Source organism: Schistocerca gregaria, chromosome 3, assembly GCF_023897955.1.
Source record: "Schistocerca gregaria isolate iqSchGreg1 chromosome 3, iqSchGreg1.2, whole genome shotgun sequence".
Taxonomy (NCBI): domain Eukaryota; kingdom Metazoa; phylum Arthropoda; class Insecta; order Orthoptera; family Acrididae; genus Schistocerca; species Schistocerca gregaria.
This window is the reverse complement of record NC_064922.1, coordinates 217,424,662-217,447,280: the sequence shown is the minus strand read 5'-3', so window position 1 is coordinate 217,447,280 and position 22,619 is coordinate 217,424,662. Positions and strand designations below refer to the sequence as shown.

Genomic DNA, 22,619 nt, shown 5'->3' with positions numbered 1-22,619 from the left:
AGAACTTGTACTAGTGATTAATGTTTGTTTGGTATTAATTGTCATAAACAACGAAATTAATTCCTAATGCAATAATTAATATATTCAAAGATACAGTCCAAAGTTCGAGAATTGGAGAACCCAAACGAAATGTGAACTAACTAACGGAAACTTATGTACTAAATGAGTTTGTGAAAACTATATTGACTGTCCTTTTTGTTAAAGTGATGAAAATTATGATCTATTTGACAGAACAATCTTCAATCACATTTTCCATAAAGAATGTATTGACCAATGGTTACAGGAATATTAAAATTGTCCGCTTTGTAGAGGTATTATTAGAAATAAGAGACAACATTAAAAGATATATTATCTGTACTTGTTACTTTATGAATAACTGCAACCTATTTTGATCCATTATTTGATAGAAATCGACAATTTAGAAATGAGAACTATGAATCTGAGGATGATATTGATGATGATTATTGGTGATGATTATTTTTGTAATAATTAATATGCATAATTTAATATTACAAAATTTACTTTTTTATAATTCTAATAAATTTTTTCTATGTAAATAAAGCAAGAACTACAAGATTTTTCTGTGAAAACTAAATTTTCTAAATATAGTGATACAATGAAATTAACTGATAATTATACAAATATGGATATAGAACTACATGTAGCCCATCTCTAAATGACTATGAAGTAGAAAATTATAATAAAAATCGAATTCCTTGAGTAAGTGGAAAGACTGTTTCGCTATATTATTTTAAGGAATGTGTCAGATGAAAGTGAAGAACATACGAAAATAAAAATTAATATACAAAGAATAATGAAAAAGTTAAAAGCAAAAAACAGGAAATGTAAAATTTGTCAAGAAATGAAAGATTTAAATTGTTTTACATATGTCTGTCACATAAAGATTAACATTATAATTAATGAAATATATGTACCTTACAATATAATAAGAATAAGATATCTTTAACTTTATATAATAATCCTTTAGGTTTAATTATCTAGCCATCTATTAAATAATTACCAATTTACTGTAAAAAATAGGTCTTACCAATCTAATGAATAGAAGAAATAACTAATTGTTAAAATGCTAATTGATTGTTAAACTAAGTAGTATACTAAATAGTAAACTACTTAATTAAAATCTAATTGTTTATAAATAAAAAATAAGTTACATTCTTGATAAACTAATTCTTTTAAACTAATTTATTGCTTACAAAATCCTGTATTTGATTATTTATTTATTAAATAATAATCGTTGTGCATGTATAAATAAATTATCATGTTATTAATAAACGTAATTCTTACAAATCTTTAGAATGTTTTGGTAATTAATTCAAGATCAAAATGGAAACAAACATTGCTGTTCAAGTAGTAGACATTGTTTATCGATTACAATGATATGATGATAGGAGACTTCATTAATTTTGTAAAGAAAATAATGTTTGAGGATAAGTAAATTTACATGAAGGAGATTGAATAACATTTATTATTGAAACTTCTAAGATCAAAATGGAAAGTAACATTGCAGTTCAACTTGCACAAATTGCTTATCAATTGCAATGATATGATATTGAAGTCTTCGTGAATTTTGTGAAGAAAATAATTTATGCAGATAACTAAATTTATTTAAGGTCGATTTAATTACATTAATTATTGAAATTTACCAACAGATTAAGGGTGTGCTGGACCGAGACTAGAACTTTCATTATTAGTAATTTAACAATTTTTATTAGTTATCATCATAATATTGTTAAAAATTATTTGTCTTTAGTAAGTGAAAATAATACAAGTATTGTTGAAAATAATACGTTTAAAGTAAGTGAAAATCATAAAAATTATATAACAGAAGTAAGTAAAAATTTAAAAAATTTTGATAATATTTATATATCTGAAGGTGTAAGTTAGAAACAAACAAATATTTATAAGTAATAAAGTCGAAGTAACTGATAAGCTTTGGAAAAAGTTACCATATTCTTATATTTATGATGTTTTTCTAATTAAAGAGTAAAAGATATTTTCTACAAATGTATTAGCCAAACTAAAAGGCAGAAAAGCAGTTAAAGATTAAGTAGTTGAAAGAGCATTTGGAAACAGTTTACCAAATAAAAAATTTAGAAAGTAGTATGTTTATACTTGACCCTAATTATTTCTTAAGTGCAGTAAAAACATAAATTTTTTAGATTGTGTAAGGGTATTTGGAAGTACGTCATGGTGTAAGGATAAATTTTAATTTATGTTGTGAATATAAACTCCTAAGTAATGAAATGAATCGAAAAGCTTAAGAATTTGGATTGCAGACACCAAACTACAGTATTTTAACAGAAAAATATTGTTAAGAAAATTGGAATATCTTAAAAGACATATTTTTAAAAAATATCTAATTTTCAAGCACCAGGATTCGGATGGTCATTAAATATAATATCTTTTTTTAATTCGCAATTAACAAATTTTGTCCTCTTAGGTGACCATCCCATATTGATTTACCTAAAGTAATTAAATAAAAATCTTGTGTTATTGTGGAAAATAATGTTCAAAAATGTTTTCTGTGGTCTATAAAATTAGCTTTGGTTACTGTAGTTAAAAATGCTGAAACAAAAACAAAGTTCCTGTACCACATGATCATATTCGATATAATAGACAAAATATTTAAATATGCATTAATGTTTCTTCATTTGATGATGAAGATGAAAGTTGTCTAGTGTATCCATTAAAAATAACAAAACCTAAAAAGGAAAAACATTTAAATCACGATTATATAAAGAATAATAATAATTCAACTTATTGTTATATAAATAATTGATCTAGACTTGTATTGAGTCTAATGACTAAACATACTGAAGTAAATTGTGTTTGTGATTTATGTTTACTACATTTATTAGGAAAGAAAAATTGTTTAACTACTAAACCATTAACAGTTGGATAACAAGCTGAAACAGGTGAAAGAGAATCTGTTAAATTTAAAAACTATTAATTTAAACAAAAAGTTCCATTTGCTATTTATGCTGAATTTGAAAGTTTGCTTTTAAAAATGTATAATTGTGAACCAGTTCCCAAAACACCATATACAATGAAATACCATGAACATGAATGAAGTGGTTTTTGTTATTATATTAAATATATATCTATAGGGAAATTATTCCAATCCTGTAGTAAATAGAGGACAAAATAGTCATAATAAACTTAAAGAATTTTTAAAACAAGAAGCCACAAAGTAGAATAATTTGTTCTGAAATTGAAAAACGATGAATTTAACATGTATAATAAATTTATATTTGTACACGATGTAAATGTCCTTATAGAAACAAGAAGAGAAAGTATGTCATCATGAATATTTAACTGGTAAATTTATTGCTCCATTATGTAATATGTGTAATAAAAACTAAAACAACATAATTTTGTCCATATTCATTTTCATAATTTATCTGGAAATGACTCATCTTTTTATAAGTGAAAGTGGTTATGATGATAAAGAAATAGATTTAATACCAAATAATGAAAACCAATACCATATTTTCAGTAAATAAACAAAATAATCTAAATGTTTTTGTTCATATAAGTAGGTTTATGGCGGCTTCACTTGATAAACCTTATTTTTATTAAATAAATATTAGAAAGTACTTTTCTGCTGAATTATTAAACTTCACTTTAGAAAAAGAGTTTATTCATATGGTTCCATGAATTCTTGGAAAAAATTTTAAGACTTTTGAATTATTTGATGCATTTAATGGTAGGAAAAAATAAGAGGTGGAATTTAAAATGTTGTAAAAGATGTGTAAAATTAAGTAATAAATATTTAAGAGATTAAAATAATAAGTAAATATCCTATTATATAATATATCTAAATGCAGAATATCTATATTGTTATGCTATGTATCGATATTTACTGTATGGTGGATTTAAATTGGATGAAACAAATAATTTTCATTGTAAAAGAAGAAGTCAAATGTCAAACAATAGCCAAGATGAATATGTTTGTCACATAGAATATATAAAGAATTACATTATTTACATAAAGATATCCTGCTAGCTCCTGCATCAAAACTTATTCGAGGTACAAATGAAAGTAAGGTAATAACTACTTTAGATAAAAAGTGTAATTATGTAGCACATTATTGAAATCTTAAACAATATTGTTCTTTAGGTATTTAAACTAACAAAAATAAATAAAGCTCTCAAAATTGAACTGTCTGATTGGTTACAGAAGTATATAGACCTAAAGACACTGTTAAGAAGTAAAGCTAAAAATAAATTTGAAAAAGATTTCTATAAATTAAGGAATCATTCGGTATTTAGTAATGGAGAATATAAGAAAGTTAAGATATAACATTAGTTTCAAACAGTATAGTGTGAGATAAAGTTGTTCCTAAACAAACCCTTAAAATAGAACTATATTTAGTGAAAATCTTCCTGCTATTCGTAAGAATAAAACTAAAATTATATTTAATAAACCTATTTATGTTGGATTAAGTATACTTGATATATCTAAAGAATTAATATATGATTTTCACTACAGAGTTATGAGACCTAAGATGTAGAAAATAATAAATTAATTTATCAAGATAAAGATAGTTAAATATATAATAATAAAACTGAAGATTTCTATGAGAATATGAAATCAATGATTGATTATTTTTATACAAGTGACTACCCAACAGATAATAAATATAATGTTCATCAAGTAAACAAGAAAGTTGTTGGAAAAGAATGAATGTAATGGAAAAATAATATAAGTATTTTGCAGCTTATTAGCAAAGATGTATGCTTATAAAGTTGGTGACAAAATAGAGAAAGCACCATAAAGGAAAAAAATTTGTTCTTAAAAACAAAATAAGTTTAGAAGATTATAAAGATTGTTTATTTAAGAATATACAATAATGTAGAAAATTTAATATATGTTAAGTATGAAATATATATAATTGAAGAGAACATAAAAGTACTAAGTCCACATGGGAATAAAAAATTGGTTATAGAAAATATAAAAGTTACATTAGAAATAGGTCTTTATTCATTACTGAAAATCTAATAAAAATTATTATATATAAATCTGATAAAATTTGTTCTCTAAAACTGTAGACTACTTTAATCACAAAACTAAATAATTTTTGTATTTCTAAAGATATTATAAGAGTAAATGAGCAAGATATAAATGTATTGCAAAATATTAGGGACTGAGAATATTTAAATACTGGATATAGAGAACAAGTTTGTCTACAACTTAATAATGTTTTATTTGTTAATTTACCAAATAGGTTTTCTAAATTAATTGACGATTTTGATTTTGATGTAATAAAATGAGGGCAAATGAAATTGAAATATAAAGAAATAAAAAATTAAAAATTGAAATAATGAATTTAATGAGATAGAGTTCCCAATGTTAAAAATTTTCTTCTGTTAACTAACACACTTACTTATGTTCACAATGTAAAATAATTTTATATTCTTATTACGTAATATAATTTTAAAATACACTTTTTTCACAGAAGTCAAAAATAGCACAATTTTTCGGAGCTAAGAAACTATATAAAAATACTCTTATGTAATATAATTTTTAAAAACACGTTTTTCACAACAGGTAAAAATAGGACAATTTTTGCGACTAGGAGAAAATTGTTTAAATTATTTTTATATACTTACTCTTTGGCATAGTATTAAAAAACAAGTTTTTGCGAAAGTAAAAAACAAGGGCTATGTAAACGTTATAAAACATGCTTTTAAAGAATATGTTTTTTAAAAAATACTTAATTCTCTAATTACATTACAATCACCTATAAGAAATATATGCAAAATAAATGCTTTTTATTATTGCTACTATTATATTATATTATATTGTATTATATTATTAGGTAAATGGGATAGTGTATCTTCTGGATAACTAGGTCAACTTTGTGAACATAACAAATATCGTGATTGATAATGACTGATACTTTTATTTTCATAAAATTTAACTACTTATCCAGAACATAAAATTTTTTATCTACTTGGGTTACTTTTCTGCTTCCCACTTCAAATTTCACATGGTGCTAGCGAGGCACCCGCGACATGCTGCGTGAGAAACTGTGCCACAACCACAACGCCACATGACCTGCCGCAGGTGTGCGTCATGTCCCAGTTGTGTTGCGTCTCATTTTCCGCAGTCCTATTTGAACCTGCATGGCGCCACACGCACTATACACGTCTTTGAATCTGCATGGCGCACTATCCACGTCTTTGAACCTGCATGGCGCCACACGCACTATACACGTCTTAATTTGCGCCTAGTCTAAGACAGAAGAGTACTGTTGAATATACACTGAGAAATATGTTGACGATCATGATCAAGGTAAGACAGATACAGAAGCGTACTGAGGAGATTACGCTTAAGAATATGTAGATAACTGTGAGTGTGAATATAGACTACCTTATAAAAAGTATTTGTGGACATTTTATTTATTTACATTTTCTGGCCTTCAATGGACCACTATAGCCAACTTTATACAAAGAGTTTTCCAGTTTTCTCTCAGCCCAGTACTTCATTCCCTCGGATTTTATCCCTCTTTCTTCTTTGGAAATCACAATTTCTATTGTTTGTTTGTTGCTTCTTGTTTGGAGTCTGGTTTGTTTGTCTTTGAGTTTCGTTATTCTGTCAGTTTTGTTTCTCAGGTCTTCCTATGTCTGTAGCTCATCCAGATCTTCTTTTATTTCTGCGCTCTACTTAATGTTGTACTTACTACTGCAGAATTTTTCTATTATTCTCCTCATGATCTTGTTCTCTGGTGTTCGGATGAGATGTCCGATAAATGAAATGTGTAACTCATTAGTGGACATTAATGTGGGGTCTTTCTACCACCTGCCTTATTTTTAGTCATTGGTCCTCTCAGTGGTTTCATGCGGCCACCAACAAATTCGTCTCTTGTGCGAAACTCTTTATTTAAGTGTATTAATTGCTATCTACATACTAATCTGTTGGATACATTGCAATCTTTGTCTTTCGCTACAGATTTTGTCCTTACAGTTCTCTCTAGAAACGTGGAAGGTATTTTCCATGCGCCCTATCGTACCACCTATTCTTCTTGTATGTTCCTATGTTTGTTGGTTACGCAGAGAACCTCCTATGACGTTACCTTCCTGGTCCTCTTCATTTCCAACATGCATCTGTAGAACGTCATCTCAAATGTTTTGATCCTCCTGTTTTACGGTTTCGCCAAATTCCTTGACTGACTACCATGCCATTACGTGCTCCAAGAACATATTCTCAGAAATTTCATCTTCAAATGAAGGCCTACATATGATACTAGTGGACCTCTTTTGGACAGGAATACCTTCCTTGCTTGTAGTACCCTGTTTTCTACGTCCTTCTTCCATCAATCTGTTTCTTACATCCTTCTTGCACCAAACATCAAAAATTATTTGCTTCCAAGAAACCATAATTCCCTAACCTTGTCTACTCTACTCGGTTATCACCAAGATTTATGTTAAGTGTCAGACATTTCTGACTTACATTACATCTAACTACTCTTCTCTTTCTCCGGTTCACTCTCAATTACTATTACATAACCATTTGACCTCTTCACTTTCATTGAGGATAGCAATGTCATCAGCGAATCTGAACACTGATATCCTTTCATCTGGAATTTTAATCCCAATCTAGAACCTTTCCTGTATTTCTACATTGCTTCTTCGATGTTCGAATTGAAAAATAGGAGCGAAAAACTTCATCCTCGTCTTAAACCCTTCCAATCCGAGCACTTGTGTACATATTTCCATATAGCTTACACTTTTTTCTCAAAATTTAGGACTATTTGCCGACGTTCGGTCTCATCCCAAAGGTGATCCATTGTGTTCGATTCGGTTATCTGGACAGGTCAGTACGTTACAGGAATACTGGTTTTCACAAATCGTTGATTCACAGACGCTGCTTTATGACTGGTTAGAATGTCATGCTCATACCAACAACGTCTCCAAACTGTTCCTCTAACGTACGCAGAACACTACATTGAGTAAAATGTGCTTATATCTTACTCAGTTAACGTTTTGTAAGCATAATATCGGGACCCACACTGTAACACCTCCTCCTCCATACTTCGCTCTTGTCATTATAAGGTAACGTTCCCCAGGCATTGTCAAACCGAAACACTTCCATCACATTTGTACCTGATTAGGGGCTCCAAATCACTCAGTTCCAGAGATCCGCTGTCCAGTGGCGTCACTCCTTACAGTACATTAAGCTAAGCTTGGCACTGACTAAAGAAACGTTTTGGCTTATGAGGCCGTGCTTGACCACTGTACCCACTACTCACTGTGTTAGCTGGGCTTCTGGTAGCACTGTGCAACTCGTGGGCGATTCCCTTCCTGGTATTTGTAGCCTCCCACCGCAATGCTCGATTCTCTTGTGTGTCAGTATGTGAGGTCGGCGTGACTGTGGCTTAGATGCGGTTGTTCCTCACGTTCCTGCATCACAGTCACATCACAAACAGTCGATGTGGGCAGTTTTAAAACACTTGTGATATCCCTGATACATTGATTAATAGGAGATATCCAATGATCACGCCATGTTCGAGGCCACTGAGATATCCTGACCAATCCAATTTCTCGTTACTGCCTTCCTAATGCCAATACAATACGCCCCACCTCCTTTTATAGTGGCGAGGTAGATTCTCGTGACAACTTGTAAACTGGGCATTACGTAGGGATGCGTGATTACGCTTTATTAGAGTCTACTGCGGATATCCCTACATTTTAAAGACAGTCGCTTAAGAACACAGATAGCTCTTAGTATTGGCACAACGTACATTTTGTTCTAAATAGGATTGACTGAGCATTTTCGACATTTTCGAATATTCCCAAGTAGCGCATCCTGTCGAGTTATAAACGCGGAAGCTGACATTTGTCAAAAGGGCTGACCATTATACAGAATTTATTACTGGGTGCTACGTAAATGATTTATTAATTCTTCAGAATAATAATGCAATGTTACAGCCGTAAACTGAGTACCCACGGCATTCTGATCGCGAATATCTTGTTTCTGTAATACAAATGTTTTATGTCAGCTGCTCCCTGGTCTTGGCACGCCTGTTTCCTATCGTGATATTCTACTCCGTTTGGAAGGCACATCAAGTCTCCTAGGAAACACTCACGAATAAAGGATTGAACTTAGTGAGAGGCTCACTAGGCTCACTACATGGATCGTTCGATTTCGAGACTTATGGGAGCTTGCCTTTGAATATGCTGATTGGATAACATATAACTGCATTTATTAACAAGACTTATCCTCATATACCTTCCACAAATTTGCGGATGCCATCCCGGTGATTTTTTGGCGTTATTTCTATGTCTTGAAGTTCTGAGAACAGTTAGTATGTAACACCCTAGTGCTAAAACGTTAATCTTAAGACAGCAGCTGCACGTTTTGATGCACTTACCAACAGACAAGGCAGATTCATGCATAGGTCCGGCCGCTGCTGATACGAGGGACTGTGCCAGGATGAACAGCACCAGGATGTCTGGCGTGAGGACCAGCAGCAGTCTGCTGATCACGTGGGCAGCCAGGCAGAGGAACTGCAGGAGCTGCCGTCCGTACCTACGAAAGTAAACGAAAGTGAGCTGCTTTGGTCAACGTCAGGCGAGTGAATTTCGTACTTATTAAATCGCTCATGCTGTGACTACTAGCCGGCCGCGGTGTTCTCGCGGTTCTAGGCACGCAGTCTGGAATCACGCTACTGCTACGGTCGCAGGTTCGAATCCTGCCTCGGGCATGGATGTGTGTGATGTCCTTAGGTTAGTCAGGTTTAAGTAGTTCTAGGTTATAGGGGACTGATAACCACAGATGTTGAGTCCCATGGTGCTCAGAGCCATTTGAACCATTTTTGTGATTACTATTCCGTTCAAGAGATTCAGGAAAACTAACATACCAATCTGTTGCTCTGTCAGGATGTGTTGCACTGGGAGCAGCTCCATTATCGATTAAGGATCCCAGCTGTAGAGGCAAGACCATACTATGGGGTTATAGATGCCTAGTAATCTCAGTGACTTGCCTCATTTCGCAAGTATCTTCGACACGCTAACGCTTCGTGTCAGCATCCCATTGACGGCAGCACCTTAAGTCGCTGATGGCCAACGGGTTATGCTTAGTCTGCTCTGATATTCGTGAGCTATTGTGAGACGTAAATTAATATGAATTGATGTGTAAAAAACGCGTAGCAGAGTCAAGATTACAGAGAGAAGTAACAGTGAAGTTACAGAATTGGCTCAATTAAATCCGGAAATTGTCCCATAAGCGTTGTAGGTGCGAAATTCTCTGTATCCTCCTCATCTTTACGTGAGCAAGCCCGTGTACAACTAATTTTCTTATCACATTTATAATACTCAAGTAGAACAGAAAAATATTGATAGGTGATACCTTGTAAATGTCTAAATGTTTGTTTCATGTTACATTATTTGTTTGAGGTACTCCGTGGGTGGCGTGCGACGGATGGACTTCCTCAGTAGACATCCCTACATCGCAGGAGGGGCTGCATGGAGCTAACAACGCTATAAGGAGTGTCAAGGATGATCTGATAGTACTTCCGCAGTAGATTCGCCGACGAAAATGAAATACAACTGCGGTGTTAAAAGAAAAATAACGAATTACATAAAAGCAGACAGCCGCGTTTCAACTTAGCATTTCATTATATACCTGCACTCAGTCATGCCATAAGAGTTAACTGGTAATTCCAACTGCCGTACGTCATCTCAAAATAATTTTAATAGAAGGTAGTTAATTACCTTTGATTAATTAAACAATGAATGGCATAATTATTCCCATTGTTCACTTGGTAACCAACTGCTGAAAAGTGACTCTGTCGTCGGGCAAATGATCCTTATGATGGAGTGTACATGGTCTGCAAAAAGTGTGTCTCTACTTGCATGTTTCTTTCAGCTTAACGGAACTGCGCCAGCTTGTCTACGTCCCGCAGTACGGGTTTCCCTAGAAGGCAATGGATTCGTGTCCTCCCATCGGCATGACGAAGAAGGCATCGGGATTTACCAGAGCATGCAACTCTCTGCCACTGCACTGACGTCCAGTACCGATGATCACGCACCAATTTAAGTGGTATTAGCAGATATCCTGATCTTGCCATTGGCACATGCCAACTGCAAGGCCCTTCGTTTGGAGTGTTTACTGTTCTGTGTGTTCAGGCAGACTTGTATTCTGGCAGACACTGAAGTCTCATGTCAGTCCGTCTCACTTGGTCGTCCCAGCCTTTGCCAGCGTTAAAGTCTGATGTTACTTCCGCCACAGTCTGTCGAATGTCCTGTTTTACGAGTCTGCCCAGCGTACGACGTCGGACATATGTAAGGAGCGGCGGCCACCCAGCTCCAGGACGTCTGGACGTGGTCTCACCTTGGTTTCGGCATCTGTTGAAGACTCTCGTCACAAAAGTCAAGTCGTGCTGTTTTCGAAATGCTCATGTGGAGTCTCTGTGCCATTAAAGCCTGCCCTTGGTCAAATTGAAATATATCGCTTGCTTTCCTCGTTCTGAAGAGTGACAGCACGCTATTTGACAGTGCATGCATCGTGCTTTGGTCTATCTACCACTCATTCCTGGCTAGGTGACGTCGCTAACGCCTGGACTGGTTTATATCGGTAGTAGGTCGCTGGTGATAATGGTTCAAATGGCTCTGAGCACTATGGGACTTAACTTTTGAGGTCCTCAGTCCCATAGAACTTAGAACTACTTAAACCTAACTAACCTAAGGGCATCACACACATCCATGCCCAAGGCAGGATTCGAACCTGCGACCGTAGCGGTCGCACGGTTACAGACTGTAGCGCCTAGAACCGATATGCCACTATGGTCGGCGCTGGTGATAATGTTCCGTCTCATCTGTCTATGTATCAGTTTGAGATAAGGGACTCCAGAAAGGAAACGAAAGGCTAGAAAATTGTATGTGGAAGCTGTATGAATGCGGGTGTCTCTTCTATCCATCTTATTCTAAAGAACAGACACCTCACGATATCCGCAGCTGTAAATTGATAGTGGAGAGGGCTGAAATGACAGAAAAGGGGCGGAACTAATAATACCAGCTGCATTCACATGAATGATTCGCCACTTAAGCAATGAATTCACAGCTTTCAGAACGGAATCCAAAATTAGTACACATGAAGGACATGGACGAGGATTCCGGATAGGTGGCGCTTGGTGGGAATGCGTGTCGTCTGTGAAGCGTACCGGGATGATCTGCGTATTTCTGATAAACACTGTGTCCGGTTGGCGCATTAAGCAAGAGATCCTGGAATCGGGTCCCAGTTGGACACACATTTTCACCTGTCGCTGCCGATAACGCATAAAGTCTCGATGCAGCTGACATTATTATTTCTTCTCTTTCCTTTACTTTACCCGCCCCTCCTCACTTAATTTACATAACAAATGAAAATTGTTGTGACATCTCTTATTCTGTTCTACTTCAACCTCTTTGTTTCGCATTTTTTTTTATTCGGGAGAAGGTATGAGCTCCTGTTCATAACTGCAACCATCAAATACAGATCTTCTACTAAACAAGTGGCTGTAGCTTTTATGGTGCTCATTTTTGTACTATATCCTCAGGTATATGGGTGCGACTGTCAGAGCCTGGAAGAAATGGAGAAATGAAGGAAGCTGCCAGGCAAGGGAACGCCGTGCAGAAAAGTAGCTCAAACTAATGGCAGGCAGCGAAACACAACAGACAGACTACTAACAAACCATGAGGGGAGTAGCGACTGAGTGGGGGGTTGTCAGGAGGCTGCGGCGAGGAATGGGAAGGATAGTAGCGTAAGGGTGGCAGACAGTACATTGATGCTGGGGAGTGCGCGCGGACGACGTGGGGAGAGCTTTGGGCTGCTATGTGCCGTCAGGAGGTAAGACAGAGGGTTGGGGAGAAGTGGGAATGGGGACAGTAGCGGCAAAGGAGAGAAGTAAAAAGACTGGGTATGGTAGTGGGATGAGTGCTATGTAATGCTCGAATGGGATCAGGAAAGAGGCTGGATTGGTGAAGACAATGACTAAGAAGGGACATACAGCATGGAATGTTCCCAGTGGTGCAATTCAGAAATGCTGGAGTTGGTTGGACGGATCCATATGGCACAAGATGTGAAGCAGTCTTTGAAATGAAGGATGTAATGTTTGGCAGTGTGTTCATCAACAGGGTGGTCCACCTGTCTTGTGGTCTCAGTTTCTTGGTGGCCATTCATGCGGAATGCCATGCGGAATGCCAACAGCATGCTCGTTACCATGCCAACAGAGAATGCAGCACAGTGGTTGCAGCTTAGCATGTGGTATATATGACTGGTTTCACAGGCAGCAATACATTTGAAAAGTGATGTCTGTGACTGGAGTGGGTTAGGTGGTCGTGGGAGGATGCATGGGGCAGATCTTGCACCAAGGTCTATTGCGGGGGTATGAGCCATGACAGCGACAGGCGCGTATATAATGTAGGTTCAGTGGACAGCGGAATACCACTATAGAAGGGGTGGGAAAAAGAGCGTTGAGGCCATCTCTCATTTCAGGGCACAAGAAGTAGTAACAACCCTGGTGGATAACGTAATTCAGTTGCTCCAGTTCTGTGTGGTACTGAGTTACGAGGGGAATGCGCCTCTGTTGTTGGACAGTGTTGCTTTGGGAGGTGGTTGGAGACAGGAAAGATAAAGCATGATAGATATGGTTGTGTAGAAGGTTGGGAAGATAATTATGGCCTGTGAAGCCTTCAATGAGACATGGGTGTATTTCGAGAGGGACTGCTAATCACTCAAAATGAAACGACCATGGGTACCTAGGCTGTATGGAAGGTAGTTCTTGGTACGAAATGGGTGGCAGATGTCGAAATGGAGTTATTGCTGGTAGTTAATAGGTAATATTGATAGAGGCACTGATGTAGCCATCACTGAGGTGTAGGTCAACATCTAGGAAAGTGGCATGCTAGGTTGAGTAGGAACAAGTGGAGCAAATGCGGGAGAAGTTTCTGAGGTCTAGTGTCCTCACCCTCAATTGATATCGCAAAGGTATCATCAATGAATCTGAGCCAGGTATTGGATATAGGATTTAGGTTGTTTATGATGGAAGTTTTTCTTGGAAGATAGTTTGCCTGTATAATGAAATTCCTTAGGACGTTTGTTAATTTGTGGTGTGCATTATTAGCTTACCTTTACCAGACAGAATACTGTTTAATTTTTCAGGAAAGAGCATGAGGTACGTATTTTGTGAGGTGGATCATGAATTTTGGGGATATAGGTAACTTCTAATTGTAATTTGGATAAGAGTTTGTGTAAAGGTTGAGAAATGAGGAAGCTACATCTAATGGGCAGTAGCTTAACTAAGAACGTTTCCGAATAGTGCCTGTTCTGCTATTTGTAAAGCATCTTGAAGAGAGATAATTTTAGAGTTGTTCATGCAAATGATGAATTTATGGAGCTATCTTTTATGGAAAAAACACGAGCTGTAGTTTTGATACGAATCATATCTGTTGTATACGTTACAAACTCTAGATAACAATGAACTTTTGCCTGTATGAAATATCAGCAACTGCGGTTAATACATTTTTTTTCAAATATTAGGACATGAGTCTAATTATATGGTTATATTTGTTGAGTTATGAGCATGAAGGGCTTTACAAAGATTTGATACCTCTATTGCTAAATTATATGATGCACACGTGAGATTAAGTTTCTAGCTTTCTGAAGCTGTGGAATGAAATTTGTCTTAGAAAATTGATTATTGTTTGCACTTACAGTAATTTCATAGTCTGTAACGTGACCACAACTGAATTTTAACTTATTGCAAACGTAATAAAAAACAAAGAACTTTACTCATTTATATGAACTAAACATGATTTTCAGATGAAACTGTAAAGTACTTAGTACTTTCCTTTGCCTGATCTGTTTCCGATGTGTTAAAGATACAGCTGTTGGCAATTTATCATACACATATTTAAACGTACGACGTGTTCAGTGAGTACGTTGAGGATACCTTTCAGCAGCTCTCACTGAATTTTGTTCGCATTCTCCGAAAGTAAGAAGCATTCCGACTTGTCCTTCCAAGGAATACATCATTAACATTCTCCTGATTCGACGATATCAGTCTTACCGATTCTATTAGTGTTGTATTGAGAAGCCGTCAAATGGTGTTTACACGACAATCGCACATTAGATGGATAGCCGAATTCAGCGAATATTTACTATTTGCACGATATACGAGAGAGGTCAGAGCATGTTCTTCGATAAGCGCTGAAGTGATATGGAACCACTCAGTCCATGATAAAAAGATTGCAGCACTACATTGTTACGAATGGTGATCACTTCGAACAGCTTCTATAAATGGACGTTCCTGCCACCTTTGTAACCTTCGTTGACCTTGAGTGATCTTACTGTTACACATCATTGGATTCGTCTCTATAGCCGTTATCAGAAAATAAGTACCAAACTATAGCATTCCATCTAAAAAAGAAAGACAAAGTTGACCCTCATATCTCTGAAGCCACCCCACCTAGCAACAAAAAAACTATGTCATATTATGCCCCCTGTTGTCCCATGCAACGTTTGTCCCACAAACTTTACGCTTCCTATCATACTTTCGGAATTATTCATGGTGGCAATAGTTAGTGACTCACCCTGTATAACTATCATAGAGAATGTATTTCCAAGACCACAATCTGAAATACAACTCTGTGATACTAGCAACGATGAGGCTGAGTCAATAATTACAGTGTTGAAGACTAAGACCTGACATGGTACTTAGCGGAATAGTGAAGCACTGTGCTGCATATGTTAGCTACATTAGTTTTCCTTCTTTAGGAATGGTCAGTTTCCTGAAGGACCGAATAGCAAAAACAATTTATACAAAAGGAGAGAGGGACAATATAGATAATTTTACATCTATTTCTATGCCACTACTGTTTGAAAACGGTTTTGAAAAGGCTGGATAAATAAACGTAATTTATCATTACATTTCACTCAATTTGCTATCAAACGGACAGTCTAGTTTCAGATGAGGCTTAACAACTGGAATCGCTATATACCCTTTTATCAGTTAGTCTCTGAACGAATTCGATAAAAAGTTGTGTACAATGGACACCTTTTTCAAGGTGTGGGTTACAAAATGTTACCACAGATTATTATGGAGTAAGAGGAGTATCTCACAATTGGTCCTTCTCATACATGAAGAACAAACAGCAAATAATCATTCTCCAGATTTATGAGCTATGAGGTGGCATCTGATTCGAGAACTGTTCAATGGACGGAGCGCCAAGTATCGATGCTCCCACAGCTGCGGTTTCTTTTTCATATAAATGTTATGCCTTGTAATGTGATATTAGTTTCTAAATTAATACTGTTTGCTGATGACAGTAGCTTCTGTATATAAAACGTTATGATTTATAGTAAGACAGTTGATTGTACAATAATTCTGTTTTCTGGTGACGCAGGCTCGGCTGTGAATGCTACTGAGTACAACATACGCAATGTATAAAATAATGAAGGTCAAGAGTTAGATTGATGGCTTGTAGAAAAGTCACGACAGGAATCAGTTTCTACAGTTTATGGCACACAACTCAACTACAACTGACATCTTCGTGAAACATAATGGACATATGACTAGTAATTCTCAACAGTTTAATTTTCTAGGTGTACAGATACATTGTAAACTGTAATGGAATCCCATGATCAGGATCTTGTTCAAGGGGTGAATGATTGTATATTTACCGTATATTTTCTGCAGTAAGTGATCGTGCAACACGATATTTAGTCTTCTTTGCTGATTATCATTCGCTTATGTCCTATTGCATTGTAATACCTGGTTAATGTTCCCATTGACAAAATGAATTTTCGGCTCAAAACCATGCAGTTAGAGCAAAATTTGGTTTGAGTTTTTGAGCCTCTTGTAAACCTCTATTAAGTAGTCTAGGAATTCCGATACTGGCCCCTCAAAATATATTTTATTTAGTGTGGTTTGCTGTTGACGACGTAACCTTCTTCCTAAGATTTAGTAGCTTTCACTCGGTTAACGCTAGGCAAAAAACCAGTCTACATTCGGGTCGCACTTCCTTGATTCTTGTACAGACAGGCGAGCAGTATTCTGCAGCATCACTCTTCAGTAGCTTACCACAGGAATTAAAAAGTCATAGCAGCAAATCTCGCACATTCAATGCTAAGGTGAAGAATTTCCTCAGGAGCACTTCCTCTGCCTGTCGCAGCGTTTCTAGATAAATTAAGCTAAATCCTGTATTACGTAACTGTTATGTCAATATACTGGGTGTTAACCATTAGGTGGGATTGAGTAGATGCTTTACAGTGGAGCGGAAAAATAGAGCTAAGTACTCAATTTTTGTTCTTAATGAGAGAGACATTTATTTTAGTATGTTTGTTTCGTTTGTATCCTTTATGTTTTAGAATTTTTAGCTTCCTTTTACATGTATTACTAATTTTCAAATGTTGTTTGTTTTGAGATTTTAATGTTTTCCCCTTAGTTGCCAAGGTACTAGTAATTACACAACTCCGTGTAGTATTGAGAACACAATCAGTAGTGGAAACTTGCTCTGTAGTTATTATTGGATAGTTTTTAGTGTGTACTGGAAATTATTCCTCCAAAGGGAATCTAACGGACTATTTCCGAATAAGCCTGTGTTAGCGACCTCAGCTGGAGAGCGACGTGTTTAGTCAGACTTCCAGTCATTGGCGTGATCCCTGCTCGGCCACACTCTTATCGGACTGGTGTGTACTGTATATTTCTAACTAAAATTTATTCTGATATGCATATGAGGGGCAGGCACGTGATGTATGGAATGGCAATGAGTCTGAAGCTCCAGGCAGCTGTATGCTGAAATATTTCCTAATAGACATTTGATGAAGAACACTGGAAAACTTAACAGCCAGAAACGAAGCAAACATGAAACAACAGAAAAAGTGCCTCTAAATAATAAAATACAAATAATTGAGCATATGTATATCTGCTTCTTCTTACGTCCCCTGACAGTTCCTCAGAGATTTCCCAAACGTTAGTTAACATCCAGCAGTCTCGCAACTCGTCATTTGCATTGGGTTCATCTGCATTATATTTTATTTATGCTAATTACAGGTGCAAACGCATTCCTTTTACATGGAAATATGCTCCTCTGTTTGGTCCTACGGAACCAGACGTAATAAAAACACGTAAAATGACTTCATCCCGTTACTGAAGTATCTGTTTCATCTGAGACTGAGAAATGTGTTACAGTAATCTATATTTTACTATCATTTAATTTTTATTTTATATATAAATGTAACTTATGTTAATATCAAATGCTTTCGTCATTAGATTCTGAGGCATACATAAAACAGCAAATGTCATTAATAACTTCAAACTCACCAAGTGATCACCTTAAAATATTTGTCCATTGGTCCATTACATTATAAAGTTAAAATGAATAAGACGGCTAATATCTCACAGACTGATTGCTCACATGTCGCCTATGTATCCGAATAGCAGGCTCAGAGCCACTCCAGTGTTTTGTGCGTAGAACAAGACGTCATTTGCGTACTGCTGGTTGTCACAGACCCAGTTCATCTGGGAGGGAACAGTCAGAGAGAACCATGTGTCGTCGTAATCCCAGCCATGCTGACACTTGACGGGTTCTGAACTGTTCCAGTTGACACCATCGCTCTGGTTGTACATCAGGCATTTGCTGAACGAATTGTCTGCCCTGTGTGAGGTCAGAGATGTTTTAATAAAGTACCGTATAGAAGGTTCTAATATAACAACACTGCAATCAAAGTGAAAATAGCTAAAATGAAATTTTAGTGAATGATAACTGAAGCATAAAGTTTCTAAACAAATATTTCCTATGAATCAACCACTATCCTGGTGCGAACTGTGGGCTAACAGAATCCACGTAAGTATGAATCTTTGAAATTGCACAAACTGTTACACAAGACCAACCATAAAAAACGTGAAACTATCATCAGCTCGTACACCAGTTGGGATTGCATAGTGATTTACTAGGCATTGTTCTATTGGAGTTGGTATGCCGTTGCCTTCCTTGCATTGTGGAGATGACTTAATCCAGCCAGCTTAAGGGGGAACGTGGGTAATGAACCACGATGTCACTCCGCAATTTTTCCGTTAGTGTACATTGTCAGAGTTAAATGACGTGATACAGGATCAGCTGCAATGAAATTTGAGCCCATTTTTGATTTTCTGATCGATACAGTTTTTACTTAATTTACCTGAGCACCTGCCAGTCAGGAATGATACATATACCACATCAATATAGTGCCATATGTACTGACCTCATGTTAATTCATTTTCTGCAAAGTTCGACTTTGCTTTAAACAGTGATGTACAGAATATATGACTATTTATCATTTTTGTTTCACAGAGAGCCAAGTTTTTCTACTAGTGATAGAGAAAAGGCTTTGTGATCTCCAGCATTTGTTTACTGCAGAATGTTATTTAGGTTGATGTGAAAGGTCACCTGAACTGTGAGTAACATATTTTCATTGAGGAGAATAACTTAAAAATCTGGTTCTGAAAGGAGAGCCTTCTCACCTCACCGTTTTGAATTTGGTGTTATATGATGTAAAGTTGCTTAATAATGAAGTGCCAGGTCTTCAAATGAAATATGCTTCTAATTTTGTGTATGCTAAATGCACAGACAACTAAGCGTTTGAGGGAATAATCAGGAACACTAATGATTATTCAAAATGTAATCATACTGATGGTTGTGTTAGCACAGTATTACTAACATACTCATGTCTTGTCTTGTGACCAGACGGAGTCTGTAATTTATTATTTATTGTAGCCATTCTGTCAGCAATTTATTGCTCGAAGTGCCAGTTGCAAGGACCAGGCAAGCGCATAGCTTAAATGTGAAGGTTTACGGCGTCGGATATGAAGTGTGGTCTCAAAATGTCACTTGTAGAAAGTTCTCATAAAAGGGAGAGTATGATGAAATCATACATTTTCGTTTTTTGTTTTGTATGCCAAAAAAAATCAATCAGATGCTACAAGCGGCTATGGAGCAAAACAATGCTGGATTTGGAATTGGAAAGTTAGTCCCTGCCTATCAAATCAATTCATATATAAAGATCGATAGAGTTTTTACGATCGTATCTCGGTTATCACCACCTCATCCAAATGATAAGTCTTAGGGAAAGATCTTAAATGATCATAATTTTGATGTTGCATTACTGCAGGAAGTAGTATTTAGTAGAAGCAACATAATTATGACATTAAACATTTCGTAGGAGATTGTCTACGGCTATTATTTTTAAAAAATGCGTTTTGGTGCCATCAGCTGCACAATTGTACATTCATCCTGTACCTACAATTATTACAAGTATCTTCGCACAAGAGAAACAGTGCGAATCAATGGGTCAAAAATACATTTTTCTCAAATATCACCCATTCTACAGAAGCATTTACGTAACTATCTTAAGGGTCTGTCTGAACGCACTTGATATAAAAGTTCTGTACCTTAGGACAATTAGAGTAGTATAATAGTCAAGCATATTTTTCACTTTGATCCACTAATGAACAGTTTTTTCGAGTGTAGATGGTTGTAACAATGAAACCGTTAGAGGAAAATCATACAACTGTACAGTTGAAGGCACAAATACCTTTTTTTCAAAATTATAGTAATATTGATAATAAATAGTAGTAGTAGTTATTGTGAGACATAGGTGTGGGTAACTCAAATTTCACCTTAGCCCGCTGAAGCCAGTTGGGAATGACAGTGCACCGTCGCTTTGAATCCCACATCTCATAACAGGTATTCATCAGACTTTCACATGGAAGAACAAGTTGATGAAATGAAAGTATGAAACATGAGGGTTGACTGAAAAGTAATGCCTCCACCTTCGTAACTCTTCAACAGTTGGCATCATTGGCGTGTGGCAGGTACTGGAGTGTTACGTTGCCTGTTCTCTACCGCTCCAGTTGGCGTGAAGCCTTAGCATTGAACGGTTGTGTCGTTACATTATGGAACCCAGCGCAGACGGTCGGTCATTGCGATTTAAGCGACTTGCAGTCATTACATTCTTGACAGCAGAAGGTGGCACCGCAAAGGAGATTCATCAGAGAATGACAGGAGTTTATGGTGGTTGTGTTGATGTGAGTACTGTGTGTCGTTGGACGAGTAAGTTGAGGTGACAACATCTGACCAGCGTGACAAACAATTCGTTGGACGTCCTGTGACAACAACCACCGAATTTCACAAGCAAAATATTGACAGACTGATTTAGGAAGATCGTCGTATCACTCACAGAGATATTGAATGTACAATCGGCATTTCACAAGAACGTGTGGGTTACACTAATGCATGATAATATCAAACCACACACATCATGTGCCACCACAGTGGAACTTCAGAGATGAATCTCACCGCCGCACGGCATCCTCCACACAGTCCAGATTTAGCACCGTCTGACTTCCATCCGTTTCCTATAACGAAAGGCGATCGGCGGGAACATCATTATGCTTCTGATGAAGACGTTGAGAGGACTGTGAGACTGTGGTTGCGGAAACAGAGTATCGACTTGTTCCGTGACGGCTTCAGAAAACTTGTTCATCGTTGGCAGTGATGTATTCACTTGGCTGGTGATTATGTGTAAATGTGAATATTGGTGATTAGATATTACATTCTAAGGATTATTTCTGCGTTTTATTAACTAAAATATTCCCCACCATATATAATTAACGAAGGTAGAGGCATTCCTATTCATTCAAACCTCATAAATAAATAACTGAATGTGGAAGAAATAAGCATAATCCTGTAGGACAGTAATGTGAAGCATTATTGATACGGTAGCAGGCTTTCGAGAAACATAGTTTGTGATGGTTACATTGAAGCCTATACAATCAAATTAGGTGACGTCATTATTCCTTTATTAGACTGTTACATGTGTAATATGATCAGCTGACATCTCCTTTATGTCTTAGTGTGGAACTTTAATTTCTATTAGTACAAATTTAACTTAGTCTCAACGGAGGCATGAGGACTGCGACATGCAATGAAAGAATATCCTAGGAGCAATTGATGCTCTTTCTTTCTTAAAGTCGCTCATAACAAATCAAGAAGCATAATTTGTAAAATTAATGAATGGTAATAATGTATCTAGTAAGGATTTACAAAGCAAAATAGAGTGTAACAGAAAGCATGTACATGTAATTTGGAGGAATCGGGCGAAAGCGTTTCATAGGAGCAGTAATCCGGTGTTAGTGCAAGACAAGTGAAAATACAGAGTCTAAAGTCTATTAGCAAAGACGTTAAGGGGGAACCTTACTGAGCTGTGTACCCAATTAAGTGGAGAGTTAAATGGGGAGTCTTGCAATAAACTGCCTCATGTTGAAGAGAGGGAAGAGTCGGTTTAAGTTCTTTACTGATGAGGTAATCAAGTTAGGAAATGATTTTCAACATTAAAGGGAAGAATACTGGCGCAATAAAGCAGACTTCCCAGAAAAGCTAGAGGTGCTAACTGGTCAGGAGAGGGTTACTTTATCCATTCACCAGATTCAAGTCATGCTGCATTATTACTGGGCATGAAAAAGAATTTCGAAGAGATTATGGTCAGTACTATGAAGCACGATTAAACATTGTCGAAGAAGTTAAGTGAACGATTAGGGTTAATGGCGGTGGTCATTACCTTCTTGAGGAATTAT

General features: G+C 36.2%; 1 protein-coding gene across 1 annotated transcript in view; it reads right to left on the bottom strand.

Moving 5' to 3' along the window:
- LOC126355313 (carcinine transporter-like) overlaps positions 1 to 22,619 on the bottom strand; it is a 180,154-nt gene that overhangs the window by 140,473 nt on the left and 17,062 nt on the right. The window lies entirely within an intron of this gene.